We start from the raw sequence: 26,908 nt of genomic DNA, 5'->3' as shown, positions 1-26,908 counted from the left end.
GAAAGAGAAGTATGCAGGCTGCTAGTAAGCTGCTTAGCAGGGAGTCCCATTAAGCTATCTGTATTCTAAGCTGACATGTTCTTAGAACTTTCAACCAAAATAATGTATCCACAGGTTGAAAATACTAAAACAGTTGAGGATTGAAAATATTTGAAAAACTATCTGTAACTGAACAGTACAGACTTTTTTCTTGTCATTCTTCCCTAAGCAATGCAATATAATGCTATTTACATAACATTATACTATAATAAACTATAGAGATCAACATTTGAAGTATGGAAGGATGTGCAAAGTTCTTCACAAATTCTCAGCCACTTTATGTAAGGGACTTGTGCATCCTCAGATTTTGGTATTTGTGTATTTGTGTGTGTGTGTGTGTGTGTAAGTCCCCGAGAACTAATCCCACTTAGAAATTTAGATATGAATATATGTATTTTTCAAATAAGCATGATGGTCAACCTGAATGAATTTCTAACCTGAATGAATTTCTTTGTAGGAAAGTTCAATTAACCAGAAAATTGAGAATGCTTTACTAAAGAACAACACAAACTCCCATTTATGACACAAAAGCATACATTCCTTATAGCAAGAGAATTTTTTCTTCTCTTATAAAAGCCATTAATATTTCCAGTAATTAAAAAGTTGAAATTCCTAAGTTAACTTCCAAACTTCTCTATATTTATATCAAAACTGCTCCAGATATCAGATCTTGAGAAATTGGAGTTTATTTAAATCCCACAGTCATATTTCACACTGATAACCTATAATGCTAGCTCTTCAAGCCAGATGCTAAACCAAGCACTGTTAAGAACCTTAGTTTGATAGGTGACACTTATCCAAATAAGAACTTGTCCATTTGTTTGAACTCTATTATGAAAGAGTCGACTTGCCGTTGGGCTTTGTGTTAATTTAATCAACAATCTCTCATGACCACTGATGAATTTTCATGACCTACTAACCCTAAAATGACTCAAAAGCATAAACTTCAGTGGGCAAAACATTAGAAATTGCCAAATAAGGCACCTAGCTTCTCTTTAGATAGCTACTACAAGGTCCACTATGATCCATGAATACATCATTGATACTGTGAGTCCCATTAAGGTTAAGGTATAATTTGTAGTGCAGAAACTCTATTTTGATGCCTCCAACATGTGCTCAGTCAGCTCTTTGTGTTTTTGTCTTCTGGATAGCCTACAAGATGAATTCAAACTCTCACACATGGCTAATAAAGTCCTTTGTTAAAATTGTCTGCTTTACAACTTCTTATAGATCACTTCCTTTTTTTTTTCCTTTTTCTTTTATTATTCATATGTGCATACAAGGCTTGGTTCATTTCTCCCCCCTGCCCCCACCCCCTCCCTTACCACCCACTCCGCCCCCTCCCTCTCCCCCCCTCAATACCCAGCAGAAACTATTTTGCCCTTATTTCTAATTTTGTTGTAGAGAGAGTATAAGCAATAATAGGAAGGAACAAGGGTTTTTGCTGGCTGAGATAAGGATAGCTATACAGGGCATTGACTCACATTGATTTCCTGTGCGTGGGTGTTACCTTCTAGGTTAATTCTTTTTGATCTAAACTTTTCTCTAGTTCCTGTTCCCCTTTTCCTATTGGCCTCAGTTGCTTTAAGGTATCTGCTTTAGTTTCTCTGAGTTAAGGGCAACAAATGCTAGCTAGTTTTTTAGGTGTTTTACCTATCCTCACCCCTCCCTTGTGTGCTCTCGCTTTTATCATGTGCTCATAGTCCAATCCCCTTGTTGTGTTTGCCCTTGATCTAATGTCCACATATGAGGGAGAACATACGATTTTTGGTCTTTTGAGCCAGGCTAACCTCACTCAGAATGATGTTCTCCAATTCCATCCATTTACCAGCGAATGATAACATTTCGTTCTTCTTCATGGCTGCATAAAATTCCATTGTGTATAGATACCATATTTTCTTAATCCATTCGTCAGTGGTGGGGCATCTTGGCTGTTTCCATAACTTGGCTATTGTGAATAGTGCTTCAATAAACATGGATGTGCAGGTGCCTCTGGAGTAACAGTCTTTTGGGTATATCCCCAAGAGTGGTATTGCTGGATCAAATGGTAGATCGATGTCCAGCTTTTTAAGTAGCCTCCAAATATTTTTCCAGAGTGGTTGTACTAGTCTACATTCCCACCAACAGTGTAAGAGGGTTCCTTTTTCCCCGTATCCTCGCCAACACCTGTTGTTGGTGGTGTTGCTGATGATGGCTATTCTAACAGGGGTGAGGTGGAATGTTAGCGTGGTTTTAATTTGCATTTCCTTTATTGCTAGAGATGGTGAGCATTTTTTCATGTGTTTTCTGGCCATTTGAATTTCTTCTTTTGAGAAAGTTCTGTTTAGTTCACATGCCCATTTCTTTATTGGTTCATTAGTTTTGGGAAAATTTAGTTTTTTAAGTTCCCTATATATTCTGGTTATCAGTCCTTTGTCTGATGTATAGTTGGCAAATATTTTCTCCCACTCTGTGGGTGTTCTCTTCAGTTTAGAGACCATTTCTTTTGATGAACAGAAGCTTTTTAGTTTTATGAGGTCCCATTTATCTATGCTATCTCTTAGTTGCTGTGCTGCTGGGGTTTCATTGAGAAAGTTCTTACCTATACCTACTAACTCCAGAGTATTTCCTACTCTTTCTTGTATCAACTTAAGAGTTTGGGGTCTGATATTAAAATCCTCGATCCATTTTGAGTTAATCTTGGTATAGGGTGATATACATGGATCTAGTTTCAGTTTTTTGCAGACTGCTAACCAGTTTTCCCAGCAGTTTTTGTTGAAGAGGCTGCTATTTCTCCATCGTATATTTTTAGCTCCTTTGTCAAAGATAAGTTGCTTATAGTTGTGTGGCTTCATATCTGGGTCCTCTATTCTATTCCACTGGTCTTCATGTCTGTTTTTGTGCCAGTACCATGCTGTTTTTATTGTTATTGCTTTGTAATATAGTTTGAAGTTGGGTATTGTGATACTTCCTGCATTGTTCTTTTGACTGAGTATTGCCTTGGCTATTCATGGCTTCCTGTGTTTCCACATAAATTTAACAGTAGATTTTTCAATCTCTTTAATGAATGTCATTGGAATTTTGATGGGAATTGCATTAAACATGTAGATGACTTTTGGGAGTATTGACATTTTTACTATGTTGATTCTACCAATCCATGAGCATGGGAGATCTCTCCACTTTCTATAGTCTTCTTCAGTCTCTTTCTTCAGAAGTGTATAGTTTTCCTTGTAGAGGTCTTTCACATCTTTTGTTAGGTTTACACCTAGGTATTTGATTTTTTTTTTTTGAGGCTATTGTAAATGGAATTGTTTTCATACATTCTTTTTCCGTTTGCTCATTGTTAGTGTATAGAAATGCTAATGATTTTTCTATGTTGATTTTATATCCTGCTACCTTGCTATAGCTATTGATGATGTCTAGAAGCTTCTGAGTAGAGTTTTTTGGGTCTTTAAGGTATAGGATCATGTCATCTGCAAATAGGGATATTTTGACAGTTTCTTTACCTATTTGTATTCCTTTTATTCCTTCTTCTTGCCTAATTGCTCTGGCTAGGAATTCCAGTACTATGTTGAATAGGAGTGGAGATAGTGGGCATCCTTGTCTGGTTCCTGATTTTAGAGGGAATGGTTTTAGTTTTTCTCTGTTAAGTATAATGCTGGCTGTAGGTTTGTCATATATAGCTTTTATAATGTTGAGGAACTTTCCTTCAATCCTAATTTTCTTAGAGCTTTTATCATGAAATGATGTTGGATCTTATCAAAGGCTTTTTCTGCATCTATTGAGATGATCAAGTGGTTTTTGTCTTTGCTTCTGTTAATGTGGTTTATTACGTTTATTGATTTTTCGTATGTTGAACCACCCCTGCATCCCTGGGATTTTTTCCCATCCACACTAAAATTCTCACCATTTCCCAGACAAATCATGTCTTTTGATTATTCTGTGTCTCTCAGAAGCCATCCAGCTCAAACCATCTTCCTTCAAACATATTTAATCTTTTCCTCCTCAGAGCTACCATAGCACTGGGTACCTAAATCCACTGTCTTCTACTCACTATCAACAGTTTATCCCTGAGCACCAGAAATTCCTTCAGGTCTCCTTTATATTCAAATCCCTCACCACCACAGATTTCCAGATTTGAAGATAAACTCTAGTGCCTTCCCAGCCTATGTATGAAAATACCTCAAAAGATAAAGGAAAAATAGTCCTACTACACAGAACTTTTAGAACACAGAAGACTAGAAGAATAATTAAGGACTGGAGGATCCAGAATGTGAACACTGAAATAATGTCAAGACGTTACCAAAGGATAAAGCTCCCAAGAATGAGAAAGTCTCACATCGAGTCTTGGTTATTATAAGAGAAAATTGAAGGGCTGTAAGTTAAAATACAGACTCTGGGTTTCCTGCTGGTCAGAACTAAGGTTATATGTTTTTTACTATCAATCTGTAAAAGAACAAAGGAAGCTGTGGCAAGTTTAATTTGACACCTAAATTTATGAGATTATTTTTGCATGAGACCAGGTACTTAATGCCTAGAACTATTTTTAATAAATGTAAAACAGTTAACACCAATGAGTTACATTTTACTTAAGTTGAAAGATGTGGCTCCTTTGAGAAAACAGGAACACATTCTTTGTATGCAATGCTTAAACATCCTTAGTCAAGTAGTGGTCTACAGTGGACAAGTGTCAGAAACAGTGGTTAAATATGGAATTTCAAAATGATTTTTCAAGTCTCCAAGGCAAAGTTAAAAATTAAAAATGGGACAAGGAATATCTTGCAAATTAGGCTAGGCTAATTTTAATAATCTATTCCACTTGAATTTCCTCAGACTATTCTTTATGTCTTTGAAGGTTTTGCCAATATATTTACATCTACAGCACAGTGCTAATGTTGTTTGAGGAAGAAAAGGCAGAAATATTAATAGCTGGCTCTACCACATATTTTATATTATTAAACTTCTCACTTGGCAACTATTAACACAAAATGCTTTAAAGGATAAAAATAATTTACCTCAAGTGCTCCAAAGTCAACCACATTGCTTTCATGATCTAGAAGTGAGTTTCTGAAAAAGCTCTTAGGTTCTATTGTCTTTTCCAATTTTTAAAACAATCAAGTTAATAAAAAAAAAAAATCACCTTGGGGTTTATGAGTGGTTTCTGAATTCTCCAGAGCAATGGCTCTCCCTTATGGTGTTTAACTACAAGTTTATTCACATGTAGAAATATTGCTCAGGTAGTTATTAATTTTATTTTACTAGTTCATCTCTCTGAAGAAACAATCTGATATTCAGGGCTGATGAGTGGCAAGTGTCAAAGGCTCAAGATTGCTGAACTACTTACTAAAGGCTCCTACCAAGGAAATCTAGATTTAATAACCATTTATAAGAAATGAAGTCCTCACCTTGGGAGAAGCTAACAGAATTGACTTGTACCCTCCTGAAAGTAGCCTCATACATTTGCATGACCTTTCTTTTCCTTCTTAGCTCATAAAGAACACTCCAGAGCCTCTTTTTCATATACACAAGTGCACAAAAAAGATAATCTTTCTTGTATAGTAATGGGACAGAGAATGTAAAGAGCATTCCTTTCTTATTTTTAATAAGGGTAATTAAATTCTACCCACCCCCCCTTTTGCAAAGAACCTCTTTGAATGCACTTTCTTCATTAAATTTTCATGAGGAACATCACAATGCAACAGATTCAAATAGCCAGAGTTGTTACACATTGACAGTTGTGGCTTGTTTCCAATTTGACTGTCAGGTATTTGGCAATAAAACTCAGTATTTCACATAAAACGACTGTAAAAATAATGAAATTTCTAATTGGAATGCTTATCTCAGTGGGTGTAGTTTAGAAGATGTTAATTGCTTTTTGTTTCCCATCCTCCACATTTATTAGTGATTTATATAAAACTGCCTTGGCCATTTGATAGTGTCAATTTTGACTGCTTATCAAATGAACGGTACTTGAAGCTTGGAAATCAAATCAATACCCTTAATACATTAACCACATAAACTTTCACAGGAAAAAAACCCAACTATCAAAAATTAACAAACTGACAATATGGTAGCAGTTTTAAACTTTTACATGAGGTGAAAAGAAAAACATTTTGTCCTATTCATTAATGTGCTCATTAGTTTTAAAGTACCTCACTTATCACCGTTCTGTATTAATACTCAATCATGCGGAATTAGCTACTAATTTATCCACAATTTAAATCAGACTTGACCTTCATGAAGCCATTTGGTCTGTCATTTTGAGAGGCCATTAAAGGGCAGATGACTACACACTTGTGCTTAGTGAATCGTAGAGTCATACATATATTGTTTGGAATGGCAGCTATAATAGTTCTGGAAATAGAGCCTATTCTTTGAATCTGTTTGTGTCTTAATGAAATATGCTGATATGAAACTTTCAGTTCCATTAAGGAAAAAGAAACATGAACATCAGCATTTTCCAGAGTTAACTTCTTACTGCTATTGAACTTGTTAGCAACTCCTGACCTCCCTTCCAGGAAAAGTCTGTCACTGCTTTGTAGGAAGTCATGCCTTAGATACCTGTGAATGATCAAGTAATAGCTTTTGCATAATTTGTTCAGTTTAGTTTCTTTCACTGTTCATTCATAAACAATTTTAATGATGCCTTTCTTTTGCTCCAATTCCACAAACACTGAACCTCTCATATTTGAAAGAAAACCAAGAATCTTGAACTGTGTGTTAAGGCCACAGACTCCTAAGGCAGGCTCAAGTCATTCTTCTTTCCTAATCTTGCTAGGGCTCTTGCAGAGGAAATACAACTAGACTAGTCCTTCCATTCTGGTCCTAAATGATTTAAAGAAATTTTAAATGAAGGACTGTTGGTCATGGTCTTTGGAAAACAATCTCCATCTATCAGATTTACCACTAATTTGTTCAGAAGAAAAATCACGGCAATCAATGGTATGCTTTTCAAATACATCACTTACTGATTTGACAAGTAGGAGTTTAGATATTACTGATAAAACAAAGATTTTAGCAAGAACAGTAGAATAAAGCAAAATCAGATCGGGGGAAACAGATAAGCAACTTGTTTTCTTGGAGAATCTCTCTTCTCCAGTCACTTTTCTGATTGCTGAACAGGTTAGTGGCTCTTCTTGCAAAGTCCCTAACCAGCGTTACCAATGAACACCTTATTTTCATTAATACACATGTAAACTCATAAGCTCATGGAACACAGGAACTTTGTGTTATGTGCTCAACAAATACTGGAAATTAGGCATGTCTAAGATGCCTTAATAATCATTTCAATACTTACTTAGGAGGCATCTCTGAATTCCTAATGAGCTTATTTGGTACAACTCATTTAAACAGTTAACCATTCTTTAATAGTTTTGTGACTACATTTGACCTCTAATTAAGTATCAACCCATCAGGAGAACAAAAAAATTTAAAACTATTTTACAGTCTCTTTTTTGATTTTTGTAATAGCAGGGCTATGAGCATGCTAGGCAAGTACATCTACTGCTGTGTCACACCCACAATCCCTTTTGTTTTTGAGAGAGGGTCTTGCTAACTTTGCCTGGGTTAGCTGTGACCTCACCATCCTACTGCCTCCACCTTTCTAGTAGCTGGGATTACAGGTGTGCACCGCCACCCAGGCCCTTTGACTTTTTTTTAAACTGAGTGTTAAGTAGTATTAGACTTACATACTCACAAAAATGGTTGTTAAGGACTTTATTTTTGCAGGTTTTAGATTTAGTTAGAAATTTTCATCAGATGAAACCACATGTACAACGTGCATATGGGTCTTTCTTTGATGCATTGCAGTTGTTGTATGAGAAATACCAGTTTAGCTCCTTCTTTCTTCATCTTGTTGGAGGCCTTCCTCTATATGTATTATTTGTGAGTTCCTACAAACAAGACTGGAACCATATGGTAAAATCTCTTATCTAAACACAATAAAATGGAAAGAATAATAGAATATGCATCTATATTTTAGTTATCCCATCTTTAGAGTAATGGAATTATTGGTGTTCAAACTCATGATCAAAAATAAAAACAAGTAAATCAGTGTTGAATCTTGAGTCAAACGCTGGATCTTCTTTTGCTGACTTGAGCAAAGATTTGTATGTCAGTGGTATCTTAAAGATTTAGGAACATGTGATATCATCTTACAAAGAGCAAAAGTAATCTTTTTTCTTTGAAAGGTGAGAGGACTGAGAAAGGGAAGTTTTCATTACATTAAGCAGCAAAGAAAATGTTAAACTGATAACAAGTGATTTCTTTGTTTAACTAAAGTACTAAAATTACATATATGTATATATATATACTCTATACACATAAATAGGTGTACATATATGTGTGTAATATATATATATATATATATATATATGTCTTCCTCACAGTATTTTTATCTGCATCATAAAGTTAGCAGGTTTATATACCTAAGAAGAAATATAAATTTGCTCAAAAAATTTGAATGCATGTTAAACTTAAGAAGGTCATATAAGGTGATTAATTAAGATGTTTATGAAAGTTGCATTATACATTGAGGAAAACAAGCATTTGAACTATTAGTTTTAAAACCTATTAAGACAGCCAATAGATGGCATCATCCATTACATAAAAGTTTATTTAAGGCCTCTTTGTGCCAGTCTGGGTCAGGCACTGGGTGTGAAGTAATCTAGAGAATCCCTACATTGATGCAATCTAATTGTATCTTCGAGATAATTAGATTCTCTGAAAATAATAATAGGACCCAGTTCATAGACAGGTGGAGTGAATGAGATAAAACATTAAGTGTGCCTAACACAGCCTAGCACTGTCTTGCATCTAGTAAAATATTAGCATGTATGCACTTACTCTATGCCAAACTCTAGCAATAGATCTTAGTAGAACAGAAGCATGTGACTCAAAGGCTTGATATAACAAGAGCTGCAGCAACAAACTGCAAATGAGAAAACAGTCCGTGCAAATCATGAAAAACAGGGATTATGTAGACATGCAAGTGTAATTAGAGAGCAGGATACATGCCAAGTAACCTCTTCAAAACTCATGAAGGCCCTCATTTCTCTTTGAAAGAGGTTTTAGACTCTTTGATTAAACAACAGCATGTAAAGAGAATTCACATTGTCAAATGATTTGTTCCCAGAAACAAATTGTAGAATTAGCCTAAATTAGGATAGCAAAGCTATGTTGTGGATGACTGAAAACATGGCAACCAAATGTTTTGCAACTTGTCATGGAGCAGTTTCTCTTTTTATTTTAGACTTGACATATCCACCCTATGACCTTAGGTCACATAGGTGACCTTGCAGCAGTATAGGGTTAATAAATGATGAGGTTTGGGTGAGGATACAGAAAAGGCTGTCAGAAGATGGAACATAGAGCATTACTGGTTAGATATTTGCTACTATGTTGAACAGCAATGAGTTTTCAAGTCATTATCTTCTAGAAAGAATCATAGTATCAGACTACAAACAAGAATCATTTTCTTTCCAGAATATAGTCCCTGAAGAGGGGAAAGAACATTTATTATTCTTTCCTTAAAGAAAACAGTGTAAATAAGGCTTTTATTTTCACCATTCCAGATGGCAGCAGGGTATAATTTGTACTGTTTTGACATCAGGACCATATTATTCAAAATCAATCTTCCTGCAAGTGAATCGAATAAGGGACTGAAAACAGAAAAATAAAAAGCAATGAAATAAAAGCTAAATCAACATTTTCTATCAAAGTTGAGCTGCTGGGCCATTACCAAAATGATATGCATATGAATAAAATTTTTAAAAAATCATATAGATAAAGAAGTTTCCAATTATGTCAAGGGCTACTTTCAGAAATTATCTAAAGCAGGAGAAAAATGTCGGTTAATCAATGATATTGCAAACAGAACATTTAATAAATATAAAATCTAACCCCGTAAGAAAAAGATACAATGAATTTTTATTTCGAAGTCCTCTTTGCAAGTACAATGTACAAATGGTATGCTTATCTTAATATGGTCATCAATCAATCAAAGTCGCTTTTATTTCAGAGCGGATTTAGGTATCTCTTAGGGTCAGTTACTGGGTAAAGAGTCTCCAATGACTTCTCATACAATTATGCTAAAGGATAACAGAGAATTGGGTACTGATAAGCTAACAAGAGCCTCATTAGGCACTACTAAATATTCAGCATGACAAACAGCTACCTACAGAGCCATTCCAGGGGCAAACTCCACTTTATAAAATATTCTTCACATGTTGAGGAAAGCACTGTTGGCACACAATAAAACAAACTTGTTTAGAAGTAATGTATGCAATTATCTAGCGATTTGCAAGGTGATGTCTATATATCAGAAAATGAATCCCAGTTATGGGAAATTATCATTTTTTGGAAATGGTAGCTACAATTTCATTTCACCTCAGGTCAGTTAAACCATAAGGGCACTAGTATTTGGCTTTAGTCAATGGTCACACTCTTTGTGATTTAAAATTAGACAAGTTACTTTAAAATTATTTTAAGTTAATTTAAAATTAGACAAGAAGAGAAGACTAGAAAAGGCTCCCATTCTGGTACTTAACAACACCATCAGTTCTTGGATATTTAAGAACATACTTAGGAATTGGTAACACATTTATTTCCTTCTTGAGGATGTGAACTTCATTAAGATGATAAAGTTTAATAATCATCCACTTTGACAAACATCATTGCTTTCTATTAATTCATATTTACTAGTAAGCATATGTCATGATACCCTGTATATCCATCCAAATGGTTGGATTCATAGTTTGAATACTAAAATAATTATCAACTATACAGAAATTTATATTTAGAATGTACTATGAATTTTATTATTTGGGGGGAAATGGAGCTGAAGTTTAATGCTTTCATTCTTGTTTACTTACAAAGACAGACATAAAGAAAGAAATGGTGAACATCAAATGAGAAATGAGTTTGCTTCTTGGATTCATTATTTTTAGCTTTGTAAAAGTTGGGAACTCAAACAAATCCAAATCAATTCAGACTCAATAAACCATTCATTCTGGTTGCATCACTGCATTGTGGTGAATGCAAGTAAATATAAAAAATATCTCTGACTCATCAAGTGTTATATAAAAAAGTAAACCATAATGAAATATGTGGTGTTGGCTTGTAACTGTAGGTATTAATGTGAACACTTAGTTTTAAACATATATGAACAAAGGTAGGGAATTGAATATAAATGTAAATGAGTATTTATACAGAAACCTACCCTCTTTAAATAATTTAGCCTAAACCAGCTTCCTTAGTTGTGTGAAATAAGAGACTGGGAGCAGCAATACCTAATATCAATGTTGTACTTAGTATACAAGTTGTGGTTTCTAGCACCATTTTCTAAAAGAAAACAGAGCTCTTTGGAGAAATAACTGGATCAGCCAGCCATCAGCTAAAGATAGGATAAGACATACCTGGAGCTATCTACAGTATAAGAAAGTTCAGAGAGATTGATGGGGATACATTAAAATGACACAGAGGACAGCTTGAAGAGATTCTCACTACCAAATGTAGTGTAATATGAACAAAAAATGATTTTTAAAAAAAATTGACAAATTATAACATATTTGATAAAACGAAAAGATATGAGTATATACTAATATAAATAAAGTAACAAATTGAAAAGTTTCAGGAGGAAAGGAGCAGGCACATAGTCTCAAAGTAACTCTCCACATGATTTTATTAAATATAAAGAAAAAATGACTAGCTTTATCATGGAGAAGGCTCAAGAAAAGCTTAGAACAGGAAATCAAAGTTAACCACATCAATAAAGGATAAATTAAAATTGTATGCTGAGAAAAATGTAACATCACTTCATTGATATCCTTGCAAAATATCATAACCTAGATTTATAACCTAAATATGGTCACAAGTAGATATCAGCAAAAGCCAAAATAAAAACATCTTATGAAATAAGCTTGGTATTTTCAAGAAAACTGTACACATCAGCAATGTCAAAGAAAGACTGAAGCACTCCTCCAAGTTGACAATTAAGTACACAGTGTAATTGTGAACTGGAGACTTCGAGGACAATTCAAGAAAGCTGAGTTGGGACAACTGGTGAAACCCAAATGAGAAAAAATGGCACAATATGGTCTGAAGTAGAAGAGGCCTGAGGATTAGGTGGCCCCAATCTTGATTTTCATTTTAATGTGTTAGGAGAATGGCCTTGTTTGCTAAAATACATGCATTTTGGAATGACAAGCATCATATCAGCAATAATAGCTGAAACAGGTCATGAATGATTAGTTCTTTCTACTGTAGTTTACATTTTTCTGTAAGATTGGGATTGTTTCAAATTTTAATCACATATAAGTAAATCATTATTAATTTATATTTTTCATAAGTGCAATTTTATAAAATCTTTAGAATGTATTAAAATCTCAGTTATATAAGGTTTATTTCCAGAGCTTCTGGGTGACTATATATACTTAATCAATTTTGTTCCAATTCTGAAAAACAATTCCAAATATGTATTTTGTCTAAAGTCCCTTGTACACTGCAACTAACCATAACTATTAAAGTAAGATTTCATCTATTATCATCAACTTTACACCAATAATGACAATACCACAAAAAGTGTTAGGCCTGGAAGTATGTAAATTGCTTTAAAATTAAGATTAAAATCTTTCCTTTTCAATATTGAATGATGAACAATATTGAGATGTTATTCCAATCTCAGGCTCATGAAAAAAATATAATGAAACCAATATAAAATACCATGATTATGATTTTTAGATAAATGAAAAGAAAAATATGTGACTCCTTATTTTCTTTCCAAGTGTTTGAAAGAGTATAACATAAAACATGAACTTTTTGATGATCTTGCTTCCAGCAAAAATATCAATTTGACATGAAATTCAGAATATTATCTGAAATTCAAATGCTATTTCTTGAACCAAGCTTTTGAAAATATTCTGGATATATTTTGAATATATCTCCTGCCCCTGATCTTCATAGTTTTTCAACCTGGAACTAGAACATATTAAAGAAAAGTGCCTCTAACCCTATGGTCTCCAATAATTTATAAGACTGTAGTAAGAAGAAGAATCCCCCAAATTAAGTGACTCAAGTATGTCTAAAATGTTCTGAAGAGAATATTTTACCATTTCACTCCATTAGGTAACAATTTTCACAGTTCTAAGGGCAAACTTTGGTAGGTATTTATTTTATTTGAAGGGAGAAGATAGATTCTGATAACTGAGGCAATGGCAGCTTTCTTTTGGGGATATCTTGAAAAATAAAAAGAACAAATGATGAAACATCAAACGTCAAAATGTTGCATGTAAAAATGAAAACCACAAGAGAACTTGTGCAAGCATTTCAAGGTAACTTATGTGTCTTGAGAACGTGTTTCATATATATTTATGAAAATTTGCATTAATACAAATATTTTTAGCCTGAATTTAATGACAAGAATTGCCAAATAGAACTAGTTTACATTTGTTTTTTAAGGGTATGGTTTTGTTTAAAATCTTTGGAATCACAAGCTGTTAATATATAAAACTACCCAACAAAGTCCACAAATATTACTTCTTTTTCTAATTTTCAACTTTCTACTTTATGTAATCTTACCAATGAAAACAATATCAGGCTTAAAAGTAAACATAGGATAGACATTTATTAAGCTTTGAAACATTAATAATATTAACAATAAAGACACGCGGGAATGAGGGTGGGGCACACTGAGTGCCGAAGATTGGGGGAAGGGAACCCTTCCTGGGAATGTAAATAAACAAGCCGGCCTAGCCAGAGAGCCTCTGGTGGGAGCGGGGGCACGCGCCCAGCAACCAGGAGCAGGAAAGCTTGTGAAAGTGGCGGTGGGAGGAAAACTGCACAGGAGAGGGGGAAGACCCACCTCCCACATGAACTGTAAATAAACACGCAGGCCTGACAACGCAGGGGCAGTGTCACCTTTCCCAGTGCTTGGAAAGTGGAAAGCTTGTAGCAGAGGCTCCCACACAGGAAAACACTGAGTAAACAATGCCTGCAGGGCCAGGTGAGTGCTAAGCTCACCCCTGAGATCTGCATAAATAACACCTCCAGCAACAGCAGGCTGACAGCAGTGGGCAGGCAAGACACAGCTGCAAATAACATTCTCAGAACTGTCTCCAGACTCTTTTTTTTTCTGTCTCCCTACCTTTGATGAGAGAACAACCGAATTACACCTGCAAGTTGAAAAACTTACTGAAACTGTATTGCATTTGAACCTGGGACACTTGGTGGGAGTTTTTTTGTGCGTGTGTGTGTAGTTTTGTTCTACTTCATGCATGCCCTTTGATGAGACAACTACAGAACAACATCTGAGGCACCATCTCAGATGACTCAGAGACTGAGATGGACACCCAAATTATTAAGACTGAAACTTCATTGCATTTGAACTTGGAGGTTTTTTGGGTTTTTTTAAATTTTCTATTTTTTCATTTTATTTTAATACATTTTTATATAGAGACTTTTCTTTCATTTACTTATTTATTATTTTTATTCTTATCTTTATTTTTTTTATTTTGGATTTTCAATCTTCTCTCTGTCTCTCTAATGTCTGTTCAGCTTACTGTCGATAAGTACACTAAAGCTCCCTGTTTATACCTTTGAAACCTTCTTGACTGATACCTTGTTCTGTTTTCTCCTTCCAGTCTGTGTATTTGTTTTTCCCATTTCGTTAACTTCTTGCTTTCCATCTCCTCTCACCCTTCCATTCTAAACTTTACCATTGTTGTTATTACAAGCTAGAAAATACTTAATTGCACACAGTACAGGCACAGTAACAACACCAAAGACAATGACGGAAGACAGAAAAAACAGGGATACCAGTTTCCCCACAGCAAAAAATTAGTACAGGTACCAGAGGGGAATGAAGAAAACAGGTACTCAGATCCAGACTCCAACAAAATGAAGATAAACTATGCCAAAGCACCCAATGAAGCCCACAAGAATAATTTAAAAGAAGACATAATATAAGTACTCAATGAGAATTTTATAGAGATGATACTGGACAGGGTCAACCAAAATGTACAGGAGACACTCAAGAAATTCCAAGACAACAAAAATAGAGAATTTGAAAAAGCAAAGGAAGAAATAAAGGAAACCATAGAAGCACTGTATATACACCAAAGTGAAAGAGCGAACACGATGAATAAACAGATAAATGAACTCAGGACAAAAATAGACAACATTAAAGAGGAAACCAGCCAGGATATGGAAAACCTCAGAAAAAAGAACGAAACAGAACGGCAAAACGAAACGGAAGGCCAAACCAGCAGAATAGAACAAACAGAAGACAGAATCTCAGAACTTGAAGATGAAATGGTAATTAAAGGAAAAACCAAAGAACTATTAATTAAACAACACAAGACCTGTGAAAAGAAAGTGCAAGAACTCACCAACTCCATCAAAAGACCAAATTTGAGAATCATGGGCAACGAGGAAGGAGAAGAGGTGCAAGCGAAGGGAATGTGTAATATATTTAACAAAATAATAACGGAAAATTTCCCAAATCTAGAGAAAGATATTCCCATACAGATACAAGAGGCCTCCAGGACACCAAACAGACCAGATCAAAATAGAACTACCCCATGACATATCATCATTAAAACAACAAGTTCAGAAACTAAGGAAAGAATATTGAAGGCTGTAAGAGAGAAAAAACAAATGACATACAAAGGTAAACCCATCAAAATCACAGCAGACTTCTCAACAGGAACGTTAAAAGCAAGAAGAGCATGGGGTGAGATCTTCCGGGCACTGAATGAAAATAACTTCAACCCCAGGATACTCTACCTAGCATAACTATCATTCAAAATAGATGGAGCAATAAAAGTCTTCCATGATAAGCAGAAACTAAAACAATATGTGACCACAAAGCCACCACTACAAAGGATTCTTCAAGGGGTTCTGCACACAGAAAGTGAAACCCAACTTAACCATGAAAAGACAGGCAGCACCAAACCACAGGAAAAGAAAAAGCAAGACAGTAGAGAGTAACCTCAACTTAGTACATACACACAATTAAACCTTCAAACAACTAAGACAACTAAATGACAGGAATCACCACATATCTATCAGTACTAACACTTAATGTTAACGGACTTAATTCACCCATCAAAAGGCACCGCTTGACGAAATGGATTAAAAAGGAAGATCCAAAAATTTGTTGCTTACAGGAGACCCATCTCACTGACAGAAATAAGCATATGCTAAGGATGAAACGCTGGAAGAAGATTTACCAAGCCAATGGCCCCTGAAAACAAGCAGGAGTAGCAATACTTCTCTCTGACAAAGTAGACTTCAAACCTATATTGATCAAATGAGATAAAGAAGGACATTCCATACTAATAAAAGGGGAAACAGACCAAAAGGAAATAATAATTATCAACCTGTATGCACCCAATGTCAACGCACCCAATTTAATCAAACATACCCTGAAAGACCTAAAAGCATATAAACGCCAACACAGTGGTTGTGGGAGACCTTAACACCCCATTATCATCAATAGATAGGTTATCCAAACAAAAAATCAATAAAGATATCCAAGATCTAAAATATGCAATAGATCAAATGGACATAGTTGATGTCTACAGAACATTTCATCCAACTTCTACACAATATACATTCTTCTCAGCAGCCCATGGAACCTTCTCCAAAATAGATCATATCCTAGGGCACAAAGCAAGCCTCAGCAAATATAAGAAAATAGAAATAATACCGTGCATACTATCTGATCACAATGCAGTAAGAGTAGAACTCAACAACAAAATTAAATACAAAAAACATGCAAACAGCTGGAAACTAAATAACTCATTACTTAATGAACAATGGATCATGGATGAAATAAAAGAGGAAATTAAAAAGTTCCTGGAAGTCAATGAAAATGAAAACACAACCTACCGGAACCTATGAGACACAGCTAAGGCAGTCTTGAGAGGAAGGTTTATAGCCATGAGTGCATATATTAAAAAGACTGAAAGATCCCAAATCAATGATCTAATGATACATCTCAAACTCCTAGAAAAACAAGAACAAGCAAATCCCAAAACAAATAGAAGGAGAGAAATAATAAAAATAAGAGCTGAAATCAATGAAATAGAAACCAAAAAAACCATACAAAGAATTAATGAAACAAAAAGTTGGTTCTTTGAAAAAATAAACAAGATTGATAGACCCCTGGCAAACCTGACTAAAATGAGGAGAGAAAAAACCCAAATTAGTAGAATCAGGAATGCAAAAGGGGAGATAACAACAAGCACCATGGAAGTCCAGGAAATCATCAGAGACTACTTTGAGAACCTGTATTCAAATAAATTTGAAAATCTTAAAGAAATGGACAGATTTCTAGATACATATGACCATCCAAAACTGAACCAAGAGGAAATTAATCACCTGAATAGATCTATAACACAAAATGAAATTGAAGCAGCAATAGAGACTCCCCAAAAAGAAAAGTCCAGGACCTGATGGATTCTCTGCTGAATTCTATCAGACCTTTAAAGAAGAACTGATACCAACCCTCCTTAAACTGTTCCACAAAATAGAAAGGGAAGGAAAACTGCCAAACACATTTTATGAAGCCAGTATTACACTTATCCCAAAACCAGGCAAAGACATCTTGAAAGAGGAGAACTATAGGCCAATCTCCTTAATGAACATTGATGCAAAAATCCTCAACAAAATAATGGCAAACCGAATTCAACAACACATCAAAAAGATTATTCACCACGACCAAGTAGGCTTCATCCCAGGGATGCAGGGGTAATTCAATATACAAAAATCAATAAACGTAATAAACCACATTAACAGAAGCAAAGACAAAAACCACTTGATCATCTCAATAGATCCAGAAAAAGCCTTTGATAAGATCCAACATCATTTCATGATAAAAGCTCTAAGAAAACTAGGAATAGAAGGAAAGTACCTCAACATTATAAAAGCTATATATGACAAACCTACAGCCAGCATTATACTTAATGGAGAAAAACTGAAACCATTCCCTCTAAAATCAGGAACCAGACAAGGATGCCCACTGTCTCCACTCCTATTCAATATAGTACTGGAATTCCTAGCCAGAGCAATTAGGCAAGAAGAAGGAATAAAAGGAATACAAATAGGTAAAGAAACTGTCAAAATATCCCTATTTGCAGATGACATGATCCTATACCTTAAAGACCCAAAAAACTCTACTCAGAAGCTTCTAGACATCATCAATAGCTATAGCAAGGTAGCAGGATATAAAATCAACATAGAAAAATCATTAGCATTTCTATACACTAACAATGAGCAAATGGAAAAAGAATGTATGAAAACAATTCCATTTACAATAGCCTCAAACAAAATCAAATACCTAGGTGTAAACCTAACAAAAGATGTGAAAGACCTCTACAAGGAAAACTATATACTTCTGAAGAAAGAGACTGAGGAAGACTATAGAAAGTGGAGAGATCTCCCATGCTCATGGATTGGTAGAATCAACATAGTAAAAATGTTGATACTCCCAAAAGTCATCTACATGTTTAATGCAATTCCCATCAAAATTCCAATGACATTCATTAAAGAGATCAAAAAATCTACTGTTAAATTTATGTGGAAACACAGGAAGCCATGAATAGCCAAGGCAATACTCAGTCAAAACAACAATGAAGGAAGTATCACAATACCTGACTTCAAACTATATTACAAAGCAATAACAATAAAAACAGCATAGCACTGGCACAAAAACAGACATGAAGACCAGTGGAACAGAATAGAGGATCCAGATATGAAGCCACACAACTATAACCAACTTGTCTTTGACAAAGGAGCTAAAAATATACAATGGAGAAATAGCAGCCTCTTCAGCAAAAACTGCTGGGAAAACTGGTTAGCAGTCTGCAAAAAACTGAAACTAGATCCATGTATATCACCCTATACCAAGATTAACTCAAAATGGATCAAGGATCTTAATATCAGACCACAAACTCTAAAGTTGATACAGGAAAGAGTAGGAAATACTCTGGAGTTAGTAGGTATAGGTAAGAAGTTTCTCAACGAAACCCCAGCAGCACAGCAACTAAGAGATAGCATAGATAAATGGGACCTCATAAAACTAAAAAGCTTTTGCTCAACAAAAGAAATGGTCTCTAAACTGAAGAGAACACCCACAGAGTGGGAGAAAATATTTTCCAGCTATACATCAGACAAAGGACTGTTAACCAGAATATATAGGGAACTTCAAAAACTAAATTCTCCCAAAACTAATGAACCAATAAAGAAATGGGCAAGAGAACTAAACAGAACTTTCTCAAAAGAAGAAATTCAAATGGCCAAAAAACACATGGAAAAATGCTCACCATCTCTAGCAATAAAGGAAATGCAAATTAAAACCACACTAAGATTCTACCTCACCCCTGTTAGAATAGCCATCATTAGCAACACCACGAACAGCAGGTGTTAGCGAGGATGCGGGGAAAAAGGAGCCCTCTTACACTGTTGGTGGGAATGTAAACTAGTACAACCACTCTGGAAAAAAATTTGGAGGCTACTTAAAAAGCTAGACATTGATCTACCATTTGATCCAGCAATACCACTCTTTGGGATATACCCAAAAGACTGTGACACAGGTTACTCCAGAGGCACCTGCACACCCATGTTTATTGCAGCACTATTCACAATAGCCAAGTTATGGAAACAGCCAAGATGCCCCACCACTGACGAGTGGATTAAGAAAATGTGGTATCTATACATAATGGAATTTTATGCAGCCATGAAGAAGAACGAAATGTTATCATTCGCTGGTAAATGGATGGAATTGGAGAACATCATTCTGAGTGAGGTTAGCCTGGCCCAAAAGACCAAAAATTGTATGTTCTCCTTCATATGTGGACATTAGGTCAAGGGCAAACACAACAATGGGATTGGAGTTTGAGCACATGATAAAAGCTTTCGCACACAAGGGAGGGGTGAGGATAGGTAAGACACCTAAAATATTAGTTAGTTTTTGTTGCCCTTAACATAGAGAAACTAAAGCAGATACCTTAAAATCAACTGAGGCCAATAGGAAAAGGGGACCAGGAACTAGAGAAAAGGTGAGATCAAAAAGAATTAACCTAGAAGGTAACACACATGCAAAGGAAATTAATGTGAGTCAACTCCCTGTATAGCTATCCTTATCTCAACCAGCAGAAACCCTTGTTCCTTCCTATTATTTCTGATACTCTCTCTTCAACAAAATTAGAAATAAGGGCAAAATAGTTTCTGGTGAGTATTGAGGGGGTAGGGGGGAGTGGGAGGGGGCGGAGTGGGTGGTAGGGAGGGGGTGGGTGCAGGGGGGAGAAGTGACCCAAGCCTTGTATGCACATATGAATAGTAAAAAATTAAAAAAAAAAAAGAAACAGTATGGCACATGAAGCCTGAACTCTGATCCGTACAGGTCCCTAGGGCAGAACACAGCACTGAACACAAAGTAAGTAGATACCAAATGAACACTGACCTACCTTTACCTTTGGGAATTGGCAGAAGGGGGTGGTATACTAAGTCATTTTCACCTTTATATGATTTGTCTCAAGGTGAAAGCAAGAAAGATCTGGTTCTGTCTACACATGGGAACATTGCATCTTTACTATGGAGGTGCCAGGGGTTTCCGGTGTAGCAGTCTAGAATAGGATGGAGATACTCATGGATTTACATGAATTTTCTCCACCAATAGCTCAGTTCCAGCAATCTGGAGACAGCTGAGCTTGCCCGGGAAGTCCTCTGTTTCTGAGAAGAAGCTCATGAAATAGTAGAGCATGACAGACAGTCAATGGCCCCTTGAATAAAAGGAAGAATAATTTTAAATTGTACTCCTATGAAGACACAGCATTAAGAATCTCCTTATAGATAAATCATGGCTGTCATATTTTAATATATGACATGCCAATTAAATTGACTCAAGTGTTCAATAATAAGATACTAAGAAGCAATGCAATAAACCTGTTTTTTACATATTAGAAACAACCCAGAGTTATTCATTTTCATTTAGTTGTAATAGACTGGCATATTGTTACAAATTTAGGAAACATGCAATCTCTAATTTTTAACAAAGTGACAGGAACTTGACAAGAGAAAAAGTTATCTCAGTCTTTAATTCACTGACACAGAAAGCCGACATATCCTACTGCTCTCCCCACAGTACAAGTAGATGATTTTTATGTTTACTGCAAGATTAATGCTCTTCAATTGCCAGTGATGATGGCTATGAGGCTGCTGAGTAAATAATGTGTGTGCATTCACTATAGGAAAGAAGAACGTATATTTTAGCCACTGGTCCCTGCAATAAACAACGGTATGTAAATGTTTATTGTTATAAAGATAAAATTATATGCAATACAGCTTTGTAAATTACTCATGACGAGTTTCGTGGGCAAAGTATAATCAAATGGGCAAATTTTATAGTTTTTCAGGAATTAAATCAGAAGAACATAAAATATAATGAAAAATATTTACCCAATGAGATAAAAACATTTCCCATTTAGCTTTTCTAATGGATATTGTAGTCCACCCCAGTGCTGGTGACATTGTTTGAAATCTCACAGACTTATTATTGAGAATCTACTTTAAGCAGGACACATACTATGACATTAGCGTCTGAATCCTGTCGGATCTGCTCCTTTGGTAAGGACAATAAATGTCCTCTTTCTTTCCTGAAATGTTGGCTCACCTGTAATATGACAGAGATTCTAGTATACACAATCATGGCTTTTAAATGTTTATTTCTTCTATTGTGAGGGGAAACAATGCAGTAAGTAACAGACAAAAGACTACACTATTCCTCTCTCACATGCCAGACATAACTTCTCTCTTCATTTTTGAATGTATTACCTGGTAGGAAAGATAACATTTATCTTAGTAATCGTTTTTATACATATCAAAGAGGCTACTGTTTCTTCAGACATACAACACCACGTTTCCAATCACTTAACTTTTAGCTCTTCTATTTAACCCATAGTGGAGGTAATTCATCTACTATATGTTAAACAATAGTAATACCTTAATTCACCATTAATTCTGCTTAACCAGAACTCCAACATATATCTACAAACTCCTGCTAAAACTATGTTCACTTTTTCCATCTCAACGTAGAAAGTGTTTGACCAATCTAAATACATAAGACACTACCCTTAGTAAGCACAAGATACATACTTGACCTTAACACACACAAATAATAAAATCTGAAATGCTTCATTTAACCAACCACATAGTGTGGGTTTCATCAGTACTTAATAGAGATTTCAATTTCAAATTGATGATCAAAACATCCTGGCCAGAGAAGTAAGAATTAGGAAGAATTAGCTGAGATAATGCAATTCCTACACATAATATAAAAATAATCCTTTGGTTAGGTGCAGGATAAGAGACCTACATACCAGGAATGCTTTCACTTGTCTGCTGAGAACGTGTTTCACTGAATTGTGTTTTAGTAAGCAACTGTCCTGTTAGGTTGCAGAGTTAAACATTCATACAATGCAGAGAATAGTCTTCAGTATATGATGATTACTTTATTCTGAAAAACTATGGGAGAAATATTTTTCCCTGATTTCAGCTTCAAGAATTATTAGAATTTTTCTGAAGAACCAATTTGTTTTTATTTTGTGGACATCACAGGTTTCTTCTTTCCAATTCCCATAATAGGTAAGAAATTTAGAGATAAAAACTGTATTCTACCTAGCAAAGGCAAAGAAGTATATAGCATCGGGTGACTGTGTGCTCCAACTTCACTCCTAATATCAATTTCTGTCACTGTAACATTTGACTACTCCAATATTATATCATTTTATCCAGTCCTACTGTCATTCCTCTGTGAACTCTTATATTTTAAGCAAGGTCATGGCAAAAATGGATGAGAGGATGCAGCCAAGGATTTAAAGTCAGAAGAGTATGGGAAATAATCATATGAATTTTTTTCTTTTCTTTTCTTTTCTTTTTGTGGTACTGGGGTTTGAACTCAAGGTCACACCTTGAGTCATTCCACCAGACCTTTTTTGTAATGGGTTTTTTCAAAACAGGGTCTTGAACTATCTGTCCTGCCTGGCTTTGAACCAAGATCCTCCTGATCTCTGCCTCCTGAGTAGCAAGGATTATAGGCGTGAGCCACTGGCACCTGGCTTTATGGGGGTTTTGCATCACGAAAATTTGCATATGGATTTAACGCACTACATAACGTGGAATATTTAACTTCTAGCTCTTCTATTTAATCCATACTAAACAGGTTGAATAAAAGACAATACTTTGTAAATCAAGCAACCTGTTGAAAAACATCCCAAGTCTAGTTTTCCTAGAATAATATCTTTGCTTATTCTTATTAAATAACAACAAAAAAGAACATTTGTAGTTTTGAGTTGTAGATTTTAAAGACAGAAATACTATGTGAATATTAGGAAGGGACATTTGAAAAAGCAATATAACATCAAGAGGAAAAGTGAAGTAAAACAGAATAAGTGTAAGAAACAAACCCTGTGGGAAAACACATAAATGGGCATACAAAATTATTGAAATTGTAACTTACTCAGGAAAAAATAAATCTACTATTAACTTAGAGCATTGAGCCCATTTTTTCAATCATTCAAAAAGACAGATACTATTGTCAATGTTGGCTTCAAGCCATGCAATCATACAGAAAAGATGCCATTTCAAACACTTTCATTTAGAATATCTACATTCAGCTCTTCATTCACACACTAACCTGGTGTCAAGGATCTACAAACAGATTAACATTAGTTCACCAGTACAATAATTACACAAACAGCACTGATCAACTTGAACTGGGCCATTCTAAAAGCAAAAATCACAATAGGAAATCATGCAAACATAAAAGAAACAAACAGAAGGCCTGTCCATTTTTCACTGTATTTCCAAGAATTGGATATTGAAGGTCCAATCTTGTGTATTTTTTAAAATCACACAGGAACATGTTCTTCTTGTTCTATCAGCTTGCACATTGTGACAGCAGTTAAAATAACAGGGCTATATTTCGATATACATTTTCAAGACTCTAAGATTTTAGATGCATATGGTACCTTCCACATTTGAAGAGTATTAAATAATTTAATGCACATACAGCATTCAAAGGTGGCTTTGTTACTGCAGGTCCCTGATAATTACACATTATTATTACTGCTTGTATCATAACTACACTGTATTAGGTGAAGAATAAAACTAAAAATACATTCTGAGCCAGGTGTGGTGATGCAATCCTGTAATCCCAACATTTGGGTGCCAGAGGCCGTAGGATCAAGAGTTTGTTACTATAGCCTGGGCTATAGTAAGACCCTGTCTTTATTTTTTATACATAATATAATATATAATATAATATACATATAAAATGTCTTTATAATATATACATATGCATGTGTGTATATGTACACACATACACGTACACAAAACACACTGCATTCTTTATTGAATCTACTTGTCCTTAAATATTTTAAACCCAACAAGCATTTCAATTAAATAATCTAGTGGGTGACACATTCACTACACACCCGGACACACATGTACTTGCATGCACACATATTCTTCAACACAATTTGTTCAAGAATAGCACCATATTTAAGAAAAGTCCATATTCTTAAATCACTTATCAATAACTAAATTCATACCAAAAAACAAAATCATAAATATGGTGATCTATAATGAACAGCATAAAAAAATTCAGTCCTAGGATTTCCTAAAAGATCTACTGGCTACTATGTTCAGAACTCACTTTAAGAATTTCTGACAAGAACATCCAAGACAAATTTAGTGTTTAACTGTTCTGTCAATTCAGACCTGTGTCAAATCCTTAGGCTAGAGAAATAAGAAAGTACTAGCAACAAAGCAAGTGTGAAAAGAGTATTCTCCCCATCTGCTTGCATTTGATAGTGAACTTATTCTGTAGGTGCCATAACAATTACCCAAACACCAATTCTGCCTTGAAATTATGGTTGAATGAACTCCATTCCTGGCATTCTTATAATACCATGTTGAAAGATTCCTGTAAAACAACACAACTATTACTTGCAGGTTGTTTTTGCTCAGCAGATATCTCATTCCCTTTGAGTTTTTTCTCTTTTTCATAGTTAAGAAAAATATTTGAAATGGTACATTTCCAAAAACAAGTAATCTTCTAAAGTTATCTTAATTTCTGTCAGTCCTGGCTTTAAAATTCAGCACAAACATATTTTATGATTAAAAAAAAATCTTGGATGTGACCAAGCCAAGCAAAAATTTAGTGAGACTCCCTCCCATCTCAACAAAAAAGCTGAGCCTGATGGTTCTAACTGTAAGCCCAGCTATGTGGAAGGCATACAAAGGAGGACTGAGATGCAAGGCTAAAAAAAAAAAAAAGACCAGGAGAGTAGCTCAAGTGATAGATTGTCTGCCTAGCAAGTTTGGGGCTCTGAGTTCAAGCCACAACCCTGCCTGCCAAAAAAGTTCTTAGTTTCAGAATCCATGCAAGAATTCTTCTTCCTTGTATAGTTGTTGGTGTCATTCATCAAGTAACATACAATTATAAAAGTTTTTATAAGCTAAACTCATTTAATTTCATGTCCATATGCTCTGTTCCTCCTCTTTTTTTTTTTTTGTTTTCAACAAAACCCTCAACAATTATAAGAAACAGTATATGGCAAATCTTTTTTCTTTCTTTCTTTTTTTAAACAAGGACCAGTGGATCTTTAAAAGATTAACAAAGATGTAAGATTGACACAATTTCTAAGCAGCCCGAAAACCAGTCATTATAAGTGCTTCAAATCCCAATGGGTGTGGAAGATAATGTGATCACTTTCAATCACTCAATATGAAGGAAAACCATTAACTGGCTTTCCCTGAAGATTGCCAGCAACAATTTTACAAAATCTGTAGGTCTAATAATTCAATGTTCCAAACAAAATGAAGATCTACACAAAGTTGACTGGGAGTGGCACTTAAAGCAATGTCTTTTCCTGGAATATATGTAGAGATTTTATTGATATACATTTTGGAGAATCAAGCCCTAGAATACATCATCTAAAAATGGGATAGAGTCAGTCTGTTCCAATCAAAGAGAAGACCATGCATTGAGCTGAACAAATAAGCGTAGCTAAAATAATGTGCATTGAAATTTCAGAAGAAACTTTCTACTCAAATTAAAGCTCAGATCCAAGGTGAAAACAAATAATAGCAATAGACTACTCCTCCCACCACTTAGATTAAAGGAAAATATCAATGACCTGTGATGACAACAGACAATTTCCTACATGGTCTTATACAGCTGAGAACTGATATATTACCAACAGCCACAATCCCAGCCACAAAATGGAAAAAGAAGGAAAGTGAGTAGATCTTGGGAAAACACATGGTCTCTTTCCTCTAGGAAATTCATGATGTGGGGTCTTAAAAAAAAGGATAGTAGTAGGTTTGTTTTCTTGCTAGATCATAGTTGACCAGAGTGAGAGTTTTTGAGAACATGAAAGGTTCCTAGGTTTGGATTCCACGTTTCTCCTAGACTGCTGTAAAAAAGATAACTCAATGAAATGCAAGGGATTAGACACAGGCATTTTCAGTATTCCATCTCACTGCTTTCCTCAGAGGAAGATGAGATTCCTCAATGTCTATGGCTGCTTCAGGAGAAGATTCTGATGGACAAGGAGGCCATGAGATAGGAAACACAACAATAAAAGGGATCATGCAGCATAAACAATGAGTGTGACTAAATACATACGCCTATCCTCTTCTGAGAAGGTCATGAGCAATGCAAGAGACTAGAGAAAGACAAATACAACCAAGAGAATAATTACCCCTAGCTCTGTCCTCTATATAGACTGACAATGGCCATCTCTTGTCATACTGAGTTGGCCATAAGCCTTGTACAGACAAGTGGACATTAGTGATGTCTTACAGTGATGACTGTGCAAGTCACTGA

General features: G+C 35.1%; 1 protein-coding gene across 21 annotated transcripts in view; it reads right to left on the bottom strand.

Moving 5' to 3' along the window:
• The window catches only part of Ptprd (protein tyrosine phosphatase receptor type D), a 1,026,094-nt gene that overhangs the window by 208,716 nt on the left and 790,470 nt on the right, over nt 1-26,908 (bottom strand). The window lies entirely within an intron of this gene.

This window comes from Castor canadensis, chromosome 13 (assembly GCF_047511655.1).
Source record: "Castor canadensis chromosome 13, mCasCan1.hap1v2, whole genome shotgun sequence".
NCBI lineage: Eukaryota > Metazoa > Chordata > Mammalia > Rodentia > Castoridae > Castor > Castor canadensis.
The sequence above is the reverse complement of the archived record's forward strand: the minus strand, read 5'-3'. Positions and strand labels throughout refer to the sequence as shown.